Source organism: Hesperophylax consimilis, chromosome 25, assembly GCF_061612785.1.
Source record: "Hesperophylax consimilis isolate HC1 chromosome 25, BYU_Hcon_1.0, whole genome shotgun sequence".
NCBI classification, from domain to species: Eukaryota; Metazoa; Arthropoda; class Insecta; order Trichoptera; family Limnephilidae; genus Hesperophylax; species Hesperophylax consimilis.
Genome location: NC_142860.1, coordinates 26865369 through 26876167, shown reverse-complemented (window position 1 = coordinate 26876167; position 10799 = coordinate 26865369). Strand labels below are relative to the sequence as shown.

General features: G+C 34.6%; 2 non-coding genes across 2 annotated transcripts; one reads left to right on the top strand and one right to left on the bottom strand.

Annotated features, from left to right (window-relative positions):
- Positions 1-2768: 2768 nt before the first annotated feature.
- LOC149411754 (U5 spliceosomal RNA) lies at positions 2769-2886 on the top strand. The gene has a single exon (XR_016304858.1). It is a non-coding gene; the product is annotated as a U5 spliceosomal RNA (small nuclear RNA).
- Positions 2849-2968, bottom strand: LOC149411753 (U5 spliceosomal RNA). Its single transcript, XR_016304855.1, has one exon. It is a non-coding gene; the product is annotated as a U5 spliceosomal RNA (small nuclear RNA).
- Positions 2969-10799: the final 7831 nt, after the last annotated feature.

The window sequence follows — 10799 nt, the reverse complement described above, 5'->3', positions numbered from 1 at the left end:
TATTCAAGCTTTTAGGTGTTGAATATGTAGAATCCGCACGCTTTCTATGCAGTTCATATTCTTCTTCGACACCTGGAATCCGTGTGTGGAATTTTAGATGGCCCTTACCGCGTCGAAACATTGTCACAATATTGTTATTCTACCACTGTTATTCTGCTAATTCTTGACATTTCCGTAATCCGCTTTTTGGAACATTTGTTTTTTATCCTCTATATGGCTGCGCCACTGTTATATGGTTATTTATGTGTTGTGCAGTATGATCATATTAGTCTTTCAATAACACTCCAAGATGGATTATTGCGTTTATTACACCGATTACATGTTTACGAATATGTCTTAACTAACTGACAGTTGAGATGTAAGAGAGCGATTGACCTACAACATTCGCATTTATAACTCTGTTTCGCTCTGTACTACTGTTACGTATATAATCGTAACAAAGTAAGAACTTCTCCTTCCCCACATAAAAGGAACTGTGTGGGATGCGCCTGGCAACACTTTTCTTCAAGGTGGCAAGATTGGAATCGGAAGGAAGGAAGCGGTCATTCTTTATCTTTTGGTTCAACGGCTTGGAGCACCGTGGAATCATAAAAACGACGGATCACAGCCTGATCGCCATTTTCAACTTACAAAAGGCAGATGGATTAAAATGGCAATCTAAATATCCCGGCGAGGATAACTCTAATAAGACCAATGGATTGGCAATACAAAGCCACACTTCAAATCCTCAAGTAAGATGTAAATTTGCCTACCCTCCGCTAATTCTGGAACCTCAGATAATATTCATAATTGCTACCTGCTTACCGATGAAATGGATTCACAAGGAGAATCCATTTGAAGCCATCGCTCGCCCGAGCGGTATAATTATTTTGACAAGATGACATCGTACCTGGAAGGCGCAGTTCGCAATAATTTCAAGACTTGAAATGCCCGAGTAACGTATTAACTTCTTGCCCAAAGCTAAATTAGGATGTATAACACTTCTCTATACTTTGTGCGACTCATATCTTTAAATTATATCTATATAATTTACACTCATAAATTTATCTTCTTATTACAATAACCTAACCTATGAATGCCAGCACTCGTTGTCCACTTAAACCCTGAAATTCCATCAATGGTTTCCTGTTTCCCTTACTCAAACAAAAAAACAGGTGGCGCTCAAGATAAATTCACGCCAAATGTTAACTTCGGCGTTAACAATGGCGCACCAACGTGTTCTGGTTCGGATTGGCATTCATGGATTGGGTTTATTTTGTCTTGTTGTGTTTGGCGATCTGCGATCTGTAGCAATCCATCGATCAATCAAATATTTATTAACATGTAATTTTGTTTGCGATAATTGCGGTAATTCTAAAATGTGCGAATAACATTCCTCATATGCTAAGTGTTAATTTTGCGATTATTGTGACATTCGTATTCGAAGGTAGAAGTTTGCTTTTATGTTGGTAACAATGTGATATGAAATCTTGAATCATACTGGTCTGTTGAAACGGATTATTAAGTTGACACTTTGGAACTTGCGAATAATATTTTGCAGTTTCTGTTCGATAGAGTGGCAACATTAGGAAGTGAAAGTGCAGTTTTCTATGGTGATTTAGTTTGACAGATGTAAAAGAACTAGTTTTGCTTGCGTAATTTGTTAAAGTAGAAAAAAAATGGAGTTTAAAACGATTAAAAAGATTAATACGCATACGAAAGTGCAATTAGCTGGAAAATTAACGGACCGAAACATTGTGCCTTTACTGACTTTATCTGGAATGCGTGAACAGGCAATAATGTTCAATAAATCGGTGAGGGAAAAACGTGATGCTAAACAATGTTACGATCAATCTTCAGAAGACCCTGCGTTGTCTGATAAATGTAGTGATCCAGGTACTTCTGCGACTAAAGTATTTCGTGTAAATTGTAACGCTTCACGTGAATTCTCAAAATGTAAAGGCCTGATTAATTGGGATCTAAAATTTGACGGGAAAACTGATGTGAAAGTGTTTATTGACAGAGTCGAAGAACTTAGTAGAATACGTTTGATATCAAATGAGGATCTGATACGATGTTTTCCGGATATTCTAGAGGGAACAGCTTTGTTATGGTTTCGTACAATTTACACGGAAACTCTTTCGTGGCCAAAATTGAAGTGTGCATTAATTAGTAGATATCAACCTCGCGATGCACAGTTACAAACGCGTAAATTTATTTACTCCGTGAAGCAAAAAAATAATCAATTGGTCTCCGACTTCTTTTTAGATCTCAAAATAGCAAATTTGAAGTTATATAATCCTATACCGCAGGATGAATTGTTAGAGATTGCAAAGGAAGCTATTTTAACGGAATATGCTAAACTTTTAGTGACAGTTCATGTGGGTGATATTGATGAACTGGAACGTTTTTGTACTGACTTTGAGAGACTGTCAGTCAAGGATGAAAGTAACATACATAAATCGATCAAATCACGGGATATTAATGATTCAAGTTCAATATGTAAATCGACATTTGTACCGAAATGTAATAATTGTAACAAACCTGGTCATTATTATAAATTTTGTCCGGAAAGAGTTGTGCGTAGTAATGAGAAAAACTTATGTAACAAGAATTTTAATTCAAATAATAATAATAATCAAAACACCACAACCACAGTATCTTGTTCTGTTTGTAACAAACCAGGGCACAGTTCTGAGAGATGCTGGAAACGTAAATTTAATGAAAGAAATTCTTCTGCTTCATCAAATGAAGGTAATAAAAATAATTCCAATAATAAAAATAAATTTTTACTCTGGTTTCCCTTCAATAACGAATAAATCTTTCGCCTTTTACTAAAGATTTCCGTGGAGGGGAGCACTCAAATGAGTCTATAAACCAATTTAATATAATAAAAATTGGTTTATAGACTCATTTGAGTGCTCCCCTCCACAGAAATCTTTAGTAAAAGGCGAAAGATTTATTCGTTATTGAAGGGAAACCAGAGTAAAAATTTATTTTTATTATTGGAATTATTTTTATTACCTTCATTTGATGAAATATATAAAAATATATATATTTAAACTCGAACAAGTCAAAAAACTAAGAAGCAGTCGATCTGCGCAGCGTCTTCCGTCTGATCAGCGGAATGATGTCTGTTCTGGTTGGCTGCCCTTGGTGAATTCTTCTGAAGTTGTTCCTGACTTCGAAGGTAATGGCCTGCCTCGAAAGTTGGAACAACCAAAGGATAATCGTCCTTATGCCTGTTTTACTGTATTAAATAAGGAGTTTTGCGGTTTGTTAGACTCGGGTGCTTCCTTAAGTTGTATAGGTGATACTATGTATAAAAACTTTGTTAAGTTAGGTATTAAATTTAAAGAATCCAAAACATTCGTTACGACGGCTGACGGTAAGCGTCAGACGGTCCTGGGTACCATGTTGCTTCCCGTTGTGTATCAGGGAACATCAAAAATAGTTTTATTTTATATAATTCCAGCGTTTACGCAAAAGTTTATACTGGGAATTAATTTCTGGAAACAATTAAAAATTGCTCCAGAATTGTTTACATCAATTAATTCCGATACTTTGTCTAATACAGTAGTTTATAGTGAAATAGGTGATGTACGTTCTATAACGCCTGCTTCTAAGTTATCGTCAAAAGAAAATTCTAGATTAATTCATATTATTGATAAATTTCGTAGTATTTCGTTTGAAGAAAAAGGTTTAGGCCTAACGCATCTGGTCCAACATAAGATTGAGACCAATTGTAATCCAATTAAACAAAGATATTATCCTCTTTCACCGGCACGGCAAAGACAGCTTGAAGCTGAGTTGGATGAAATGTTAAAATTAGGAGTCGTCAGACCGTCCCGGTCGCCGTGGTCAAACCCTGTTGTAATTGTTACTAAAAAGGATGGTTCGGGGAGATTATGTTTAGACAGTCGCGCTTTAAATAAGAATACATTACCTTTCGCTTATCCCTTACCTTATATATCACGCATTCTGGATAAATTAAGGGGACCAAGGTTCATCTCTTCAATTGACCTCTCACGCGCGTTTTGGCAGATACCTTTAGATAAGGATTCTTGTGAAAAGACGGCCTTCGTAGTCCCGGGTCGTGGTCTATTTGAGTTTGTACGTATGCCTTTTGGTATAAAAAACGCAGCTAGTGAAATGCAGCGCCTGGCAGATATTTTATTCGGTCCGGAATTTGACGAGAATGTGTTCTGTTACCTAGACGATCTAATCTTAATTTCTGAAGATTTAAACTCTCACTTTAACCTGTTAGAAAAGGTATTTCTTAGATTAAAAGAAGCTGGTTTAACAGTAAATCTAAAGAAATGCGAGTTTTGTAAGCATGAACTTAAGTACTTAGGTTATATTGTGGACTCGAAAGGCTTGAGAACTGATCCTTCAAAAATCGAGTGTATTAAGAATTATCCGGTGCCAAAAAATTCTAAACAACTCAAATCTTTTCTGGGTCTGAGTGGATACTACAGAAGATTTATAAAAGATTTTTCTACTATAGCAGCTCCGCTTACAAAACTTTCTGGATCAAAGAACGGTATAAGTAAATTTATTTGGTCGCCGGAAGCAGAGAATGCGTTTAACTTGCTAAAAAATGCGTTGATATCTGCTCCTGTTTTATCTTGTCCAGATTTTAAATTGCCATTTGCAATACATTGTGATGCCTCTGGGGTGGCAATTGGAAGTGTTTTAACGCAGGTGTTCGGCGAAGAGGAACATCCTATAGCATATTTTTCACGTAGTCTTAATGTACATGAACGTAATTATGGAATCACAGAAAGAGAACTGTTAGCGGTTTTAGATTCAGTTACGCATTTTCGTTCATATATTGAAGGTTCACATTTTAAAATAGTCACAGATCATTCAAGTCTACAATGGTTAACTACTCTGAGTAATCCGAGTGGGAGACTTGCGAGATGGTCGACACGGTTATCCCAATATTCATTTGACGTTGTCCATAAGAAGGGATCTTTAAATACGGTTCCCGATGTTCTATCACGTGTAGAGGTGGCTTTAGTTAATGATACGTTAGTACCCATTAGTAAAGATAAATGGTACATAGACTTATGGTCCGGTTGTAAAAAATTCCCTCAGCGCTATTTAAATTTTCAAATACGTGAAAATGAGTTGTACAGACATAGTAAAACACGTTATAGCTTATGTGAGGACACGGCGTGGAAACTTGTTGTTCCAGAGGAGAAACGTAAGGAAATTTTAGTAAATCAACATGAATCTGATTTAGCCTGTCATCCTGGTGTATTTAGAACGTACAAAAAAGTACAACTGCGTTATTATTGGCCAAATTTATATCAAAACGTTAAGTCCTTCGTAAATAACTGCTCCGTTTGCAAGGCACATAAAATTAGTACGTCTCCCCCATTAGGTTTATCAACTAATCATAAAGTGGTTACAAAACCAATGCAGATGCTATCGGTTGACTTGGTAGGTCCGTTACCTCGTTCATATTCTGGTCATAATTATATTTTGAGTTGCGTTGATGTGTTTTCTAAATACTGTTGGCTGTTTCCACTGAGGAACGGTACCGCTCCTAGTATTGTTAAAAATATTTAAGAAAACATTTTCTTGGTGCACGGAGTTCCGCATTCTTTAGTGTGCGATAACGGAAAAGTATTTGTTAGCAAAAACTTTAAAAACTTACTTGCTGAATACAATGTACCAGCTCCTTTTTATAACACTTTGTATACGCCACAAAATAATGTCGTGGAGCGTTACAACCAGACAATAGGTACCGCTCTCTCAATTCTGGTAGAAGATGATCATCGTAAATGGGCGAAAGTTTTACCACGGGTACAAACAGCTTTAAATAATTGCGTAAATTTTTCTACAAACTTTACGCCATATTTTCTCATGCATGGTAGAGAACAAATCATAGATGGTAACTTACACAAACTTAAAGAGTCTTCTAATACTGCGGCGCAGGATACAAGACAAACGTATGGAAAAAAATTAGAAGAACTAATCCCAATATATGAACAAGTTACTGATTCTCTATTTAAAGCATATAAAAAAGGTGCCAATCACTACAATCTGCGTAGGAAGTCTGTAGTTTATGCAGAGGGCGATATAGTTTGGAGACGAAATTTCGTACAAATCAAATCAAATCAAATCAAAAATTATTTATTGTAAAATTAAAATTACAAAAGGTATAGCTTATGGGTAGACCCCATTTCTTCCAGCTAACCACATTTATTTAATTACAATGTTTATACAGATAAAATAACAATATACCAATGTAAAAATAAAAAATACAAATATATATACCAATAAAAATAGGTGTTTCATTTACGTGAGGTATTCACTCAACGTGTAGTGACATTTATTAACAAGGAAAGTGTTTAGTAACGATTTGAATTTGTGTGTATCTTGTATTTGTTTAATGTTATGTGGAAGGTTGTTATATACTTTAATGGCCATGTAGTATGGTCCTTTTTGGAATATTGTTTTGTTTGCTTTTGGTACAGTCTAGCGCGATTAATTATTTTGCGCAGAAGCTCGCGCCTCGATTCGTATGTAACGTTGTTGTAAAGAAAATTTCTGATTTAGTATATAAACTAGCAGATTTGAACGGGAAAATCGTTGGTGATTTCCATGTAAAAGACATAGTTAAGTCAAATTAAATGGAAGACATCTAACCTAGCACGTAGAGAAGTAGCTATCCTCTATATGTGGGGTATAGATGACTCTCGGTTTATTTATTGTTTTGGTCGTGGGTTCTTTTATATCAATAAATAAAACATGGATGATTGGATTGATGGATTGCTAAAACTAATAAATTTTAGGATATTTCTATGTGTTAGGTTAACAAAGACATTTGCTTCAGTGCATCGCAAAATTGATGTAAAGAGAATTGTCTTTTCTTTAATTTTATGTAAAAAGTAAATTCCTGCCTCTATGTATTTATCGAGACAAGTTACAAATTAGTATAAGAAATAATATAAAGTAAACTTAAATACAAGGTAAATATAAGGTAAATATATAATAAAATAAAAAAAATTAAAATAAACAATTCTCCGTGATTGCATCGAGAAAAAGTGTCTTTAAAAAAAAAAAAAAACATAAATAAATTGTGTCTACGAGATTGTTTTTTTATGTTTATATAGCGTATTCACATGTGTAGCATAATTTTATATGATAATTTTACTAAATTAAAATAGAGTTGTATAATTTTAATGATAATTGCTTAGCTTTAGTGCTATATTGATTCAACACTCTGATTTCCGAGTGATGGGCAGATTACTGCTTAAATAAATATAGGTTAATTTATATCATTATCGTTTACTATTAAACTCCTAAACGAGTTTTCTGTTCCTTATAGTTGTTAAATATCACGAAGTATTATTGAATTAAGACTGTATAATATTAAACTCATTATTACTTTAACATCAGAAGCATTAATGTATAACATTTCTAGCTGCAGCATTAGATTTACTTCAATGGGCATTAGGGAGGAATTCTTTAAGTGGGCAATATTCTCCGAACGTTTACAATTTGAGTATAAGTGAAGTGACTGGTGCAGTGATTTATATCATGAACTGATTAGGTCTTAAAGTGTACCTATGTCCACGAAAAATGTTGAACTTTTCTATTTCCATTAAAAAAGGAAACAATTTTTTAAACTATTAAAGCCATGATATATATGTTGTGTACTTGGTAATTCTGATGTAATATAAGTATGTTAATTTGTTTATAAAAAAAAAATAAAAATAAAATTTTCAAGGTGGTTTGCTGCAATACCATTTCGGGTATGTTTTGGGACTTCCGGAATCCTAGAGGATATCGAGATGGTGTTGGACAAATCTATCTTTCGCTGTGCGAGAAAATTTGTAAATATTACGGTTTGTTATATAAATTCTTTTCTAAATTTTCCTTAATCAAATAATTGCATGAATATTTTTTTTGTCAATTAAGATGCAATACCAATTGTTAGCATAGTAATTATGATGTAAAAAAAAAAAAAAAAAAAAAAATAAAAAACAGAGTTTTGGTTAAAAAATTTGGTTTGAGTCTTGGCTAATTTTGAGTAAATATTAGCATAAGTAGTTGCCTTTGAGACTATAAAAAGTTAATTAACAGTAGGATTTGTATGTTTAGTAAAAATAAAATAAAATGGTAATAATTTATACTGTTACTACAAGATTTATTGATATTTAAGAAATATTTGTTAGAAATAAAACAAGAAAATACATTGTAATAATTTATGTTTCTATATCAGCTTAGATTAGTTTTTTTCTCTGGGCAGAGTTTTCAAGTTGTCAAGAAAATTTGTGGGCAAATTTTCTTCAGCGGCGAGCGGGGAAATGTTACGTATATAATCGTAACAAAGTAAGAACTTCTCCTTCCCCACATAAAAGGAACTGTGTGGGATGCGCCTGGCAACACTTTTCTTCAAGGTGGCAAGATTGGAATCGGAAGGAAGGAAGCAGTCATTCTTTATCTTTTGGTTCAACGGCTTGGAGCACCGTGGAATCATAAAAACGACGGATCACAGCCTGATCGCCATTTTCAACTTACAAAAGGCAGATGGATTAAAATGGCAATCTAAATATCCCGGCGAGGATAACTCTAATAAGACCAATGGATTGGCAATACAAAGCCACACTTCAAATCCTCAAGTAAGATGTAAATTTGCCTACCCTCCGCTAATTCTGGAACCTCAGATAATATTCATAATTGCTACCTGCTTACCGATGAAATGGATTCACAAGGAGAATCCATTTGAAGCCATCGCTCGCCCGAGCGGTATAATTATTTTGACAAGATGACATCGTACCTGGAAGGCGCAGTTCGCAATAATTTCAAGACTTGAAATGCCCGAGTAACGTATTAACTTCTTGCCCAAAGCTAGATTAGGATGTATAACACTTCTCTCTACTTTGTGCGACTCATATCTTTAAATTATATCTATCTAATTTACACTCATAAATTTATCTTCTTATTACAATAACCTAACCTATGAATGCCAGCACTCGTTGTCCACTTAAACCCTGAAATTCCATCAATGGTTTCCTGTTTCCCTTACTCAAACAAAAAAACAGGTGGCGCTCAAGATAAATTCACGCCAAATGTTAACTTCGGCGTTAACACTACTACACTACGTATTTATCCAACACGTGGTATTTGTCTTCGTAGTCATGTGTTGATGTCTGTGTCTGTTTTGTTATTGTGTTGCACTATGATGGTTTGTTTTTTTGTAATGTGTAGATTCATCCTGTGGTTTAACTTTAAGGCTTTGTGTACTTTTTCAAGGAGGTCTATTTTTTTTTTTGTAGCACCACCCCATCCAATCAAACCGTGAGTTATAATTGGTTTGGCTATTGAAGGAAATCTTGAACTTATGCGTAGTTTATAGTTTTCATAAACTATACCCGCTGTATAATTTATTTATTCTCTCTATCTAAAACAGATGCACATATGCATCAATAGTATACTGAGCTATCTCAATATCAACCAGGTTGATCGTGGAACTAACTAACCATCACACCATTTCTACAGGCGTAGGCAGAGAGGATAAACTGTCAAACAACGAGGTCTTTACACACAATCTTTGCTTAATTCATACTCATGTATTTCACTAAGGCAATACCGAAAGTGTCTAAAACTCTGGAATTAATAAAGTTTTAGTGCATAAATTGTAAAATTTCACAAATTGACCAAACAAAATACTCTGGATTCGAAGACAAGTACCATAACCACTCAACCACGGAGGCCATCGATACTAAAGTTCTTTATTATGTATTATGACATATCACATTTACCTTACCGATAAGAATGACATTTACAAAAAAATATCTAAATAATTATAGAAGTGGTTCAGCATATTATCAAATGTATTGATTAAATAAATGTAGGTGGCCGGGTAATGAAAAGTGTCACTCTTAATTCAAGATCAGACCAGGCGTGGTGCCTAAGAGTAGTTTACAGGGTAAAATTAAAGAAATTAATACGACAATAGTAAGAATAGGGCAAAATAAAATAAACGGTTAATTGGTTCGCATGACGTCCACGGCTATAAATGTTATTAAAACCATTCGCAGGACGATCAGAAAACTATTCGATGCGGAAAATATTTTTGAAGCTACGACACCAATAACGGGGATTATGCAATTAATGGGATTTCCGTACAACCTCGTACGGAAGAAGGACTCTGAAGGATTTGTGATTAAAATAACTGCGTATTTTGTAGTCTCCTTTTCTGTCGGTGCCACCTTTTTCATGTGGTGCTTGTATAAGTTTTACTCAACGGATAAAATACAAGTTGTTGACACGGTGATGAAGGGGTCGCTGTTTAAATATGGAAACAGATTCGTGGTGTTTGCCAACTTTTTTGTATTGACATTGATCTACTTAAGTTCTTTCAAGGACATCAAACGATTCCCGAAAGTCGCACTCATTCTATCTGACATAGAGAGCCTCTTAAAACCTCTCGGAATTAATAAAAAATACACTCGGATCAAAGTGAAGCTAATATTTGCATGCATCGCACAAAGTTGCATCCCTTACGGACAAATGATTTTAAGCGTGATCCAGATGTCTTCTTGGATGGAGAAACTAACGTACTACGAATTCTTCCCGATGTTTTTGCCGAGTTATATGTATACCGTAGTGTTAGCTACCTATTGCACCTTTATCTATGAAGGAAATACCTTAAATTTCTGTATCATCAGTTCCGAACTGGAACTCATCCTCAAAAAACGGGTTCTCAGCAAAACCGAAATTAAATCATTGTTTTTGGATGCTGACTCAACAATTTTGTGGCAAAAATTGATGTTGGAAGAGCTGGAATTATCATTCAG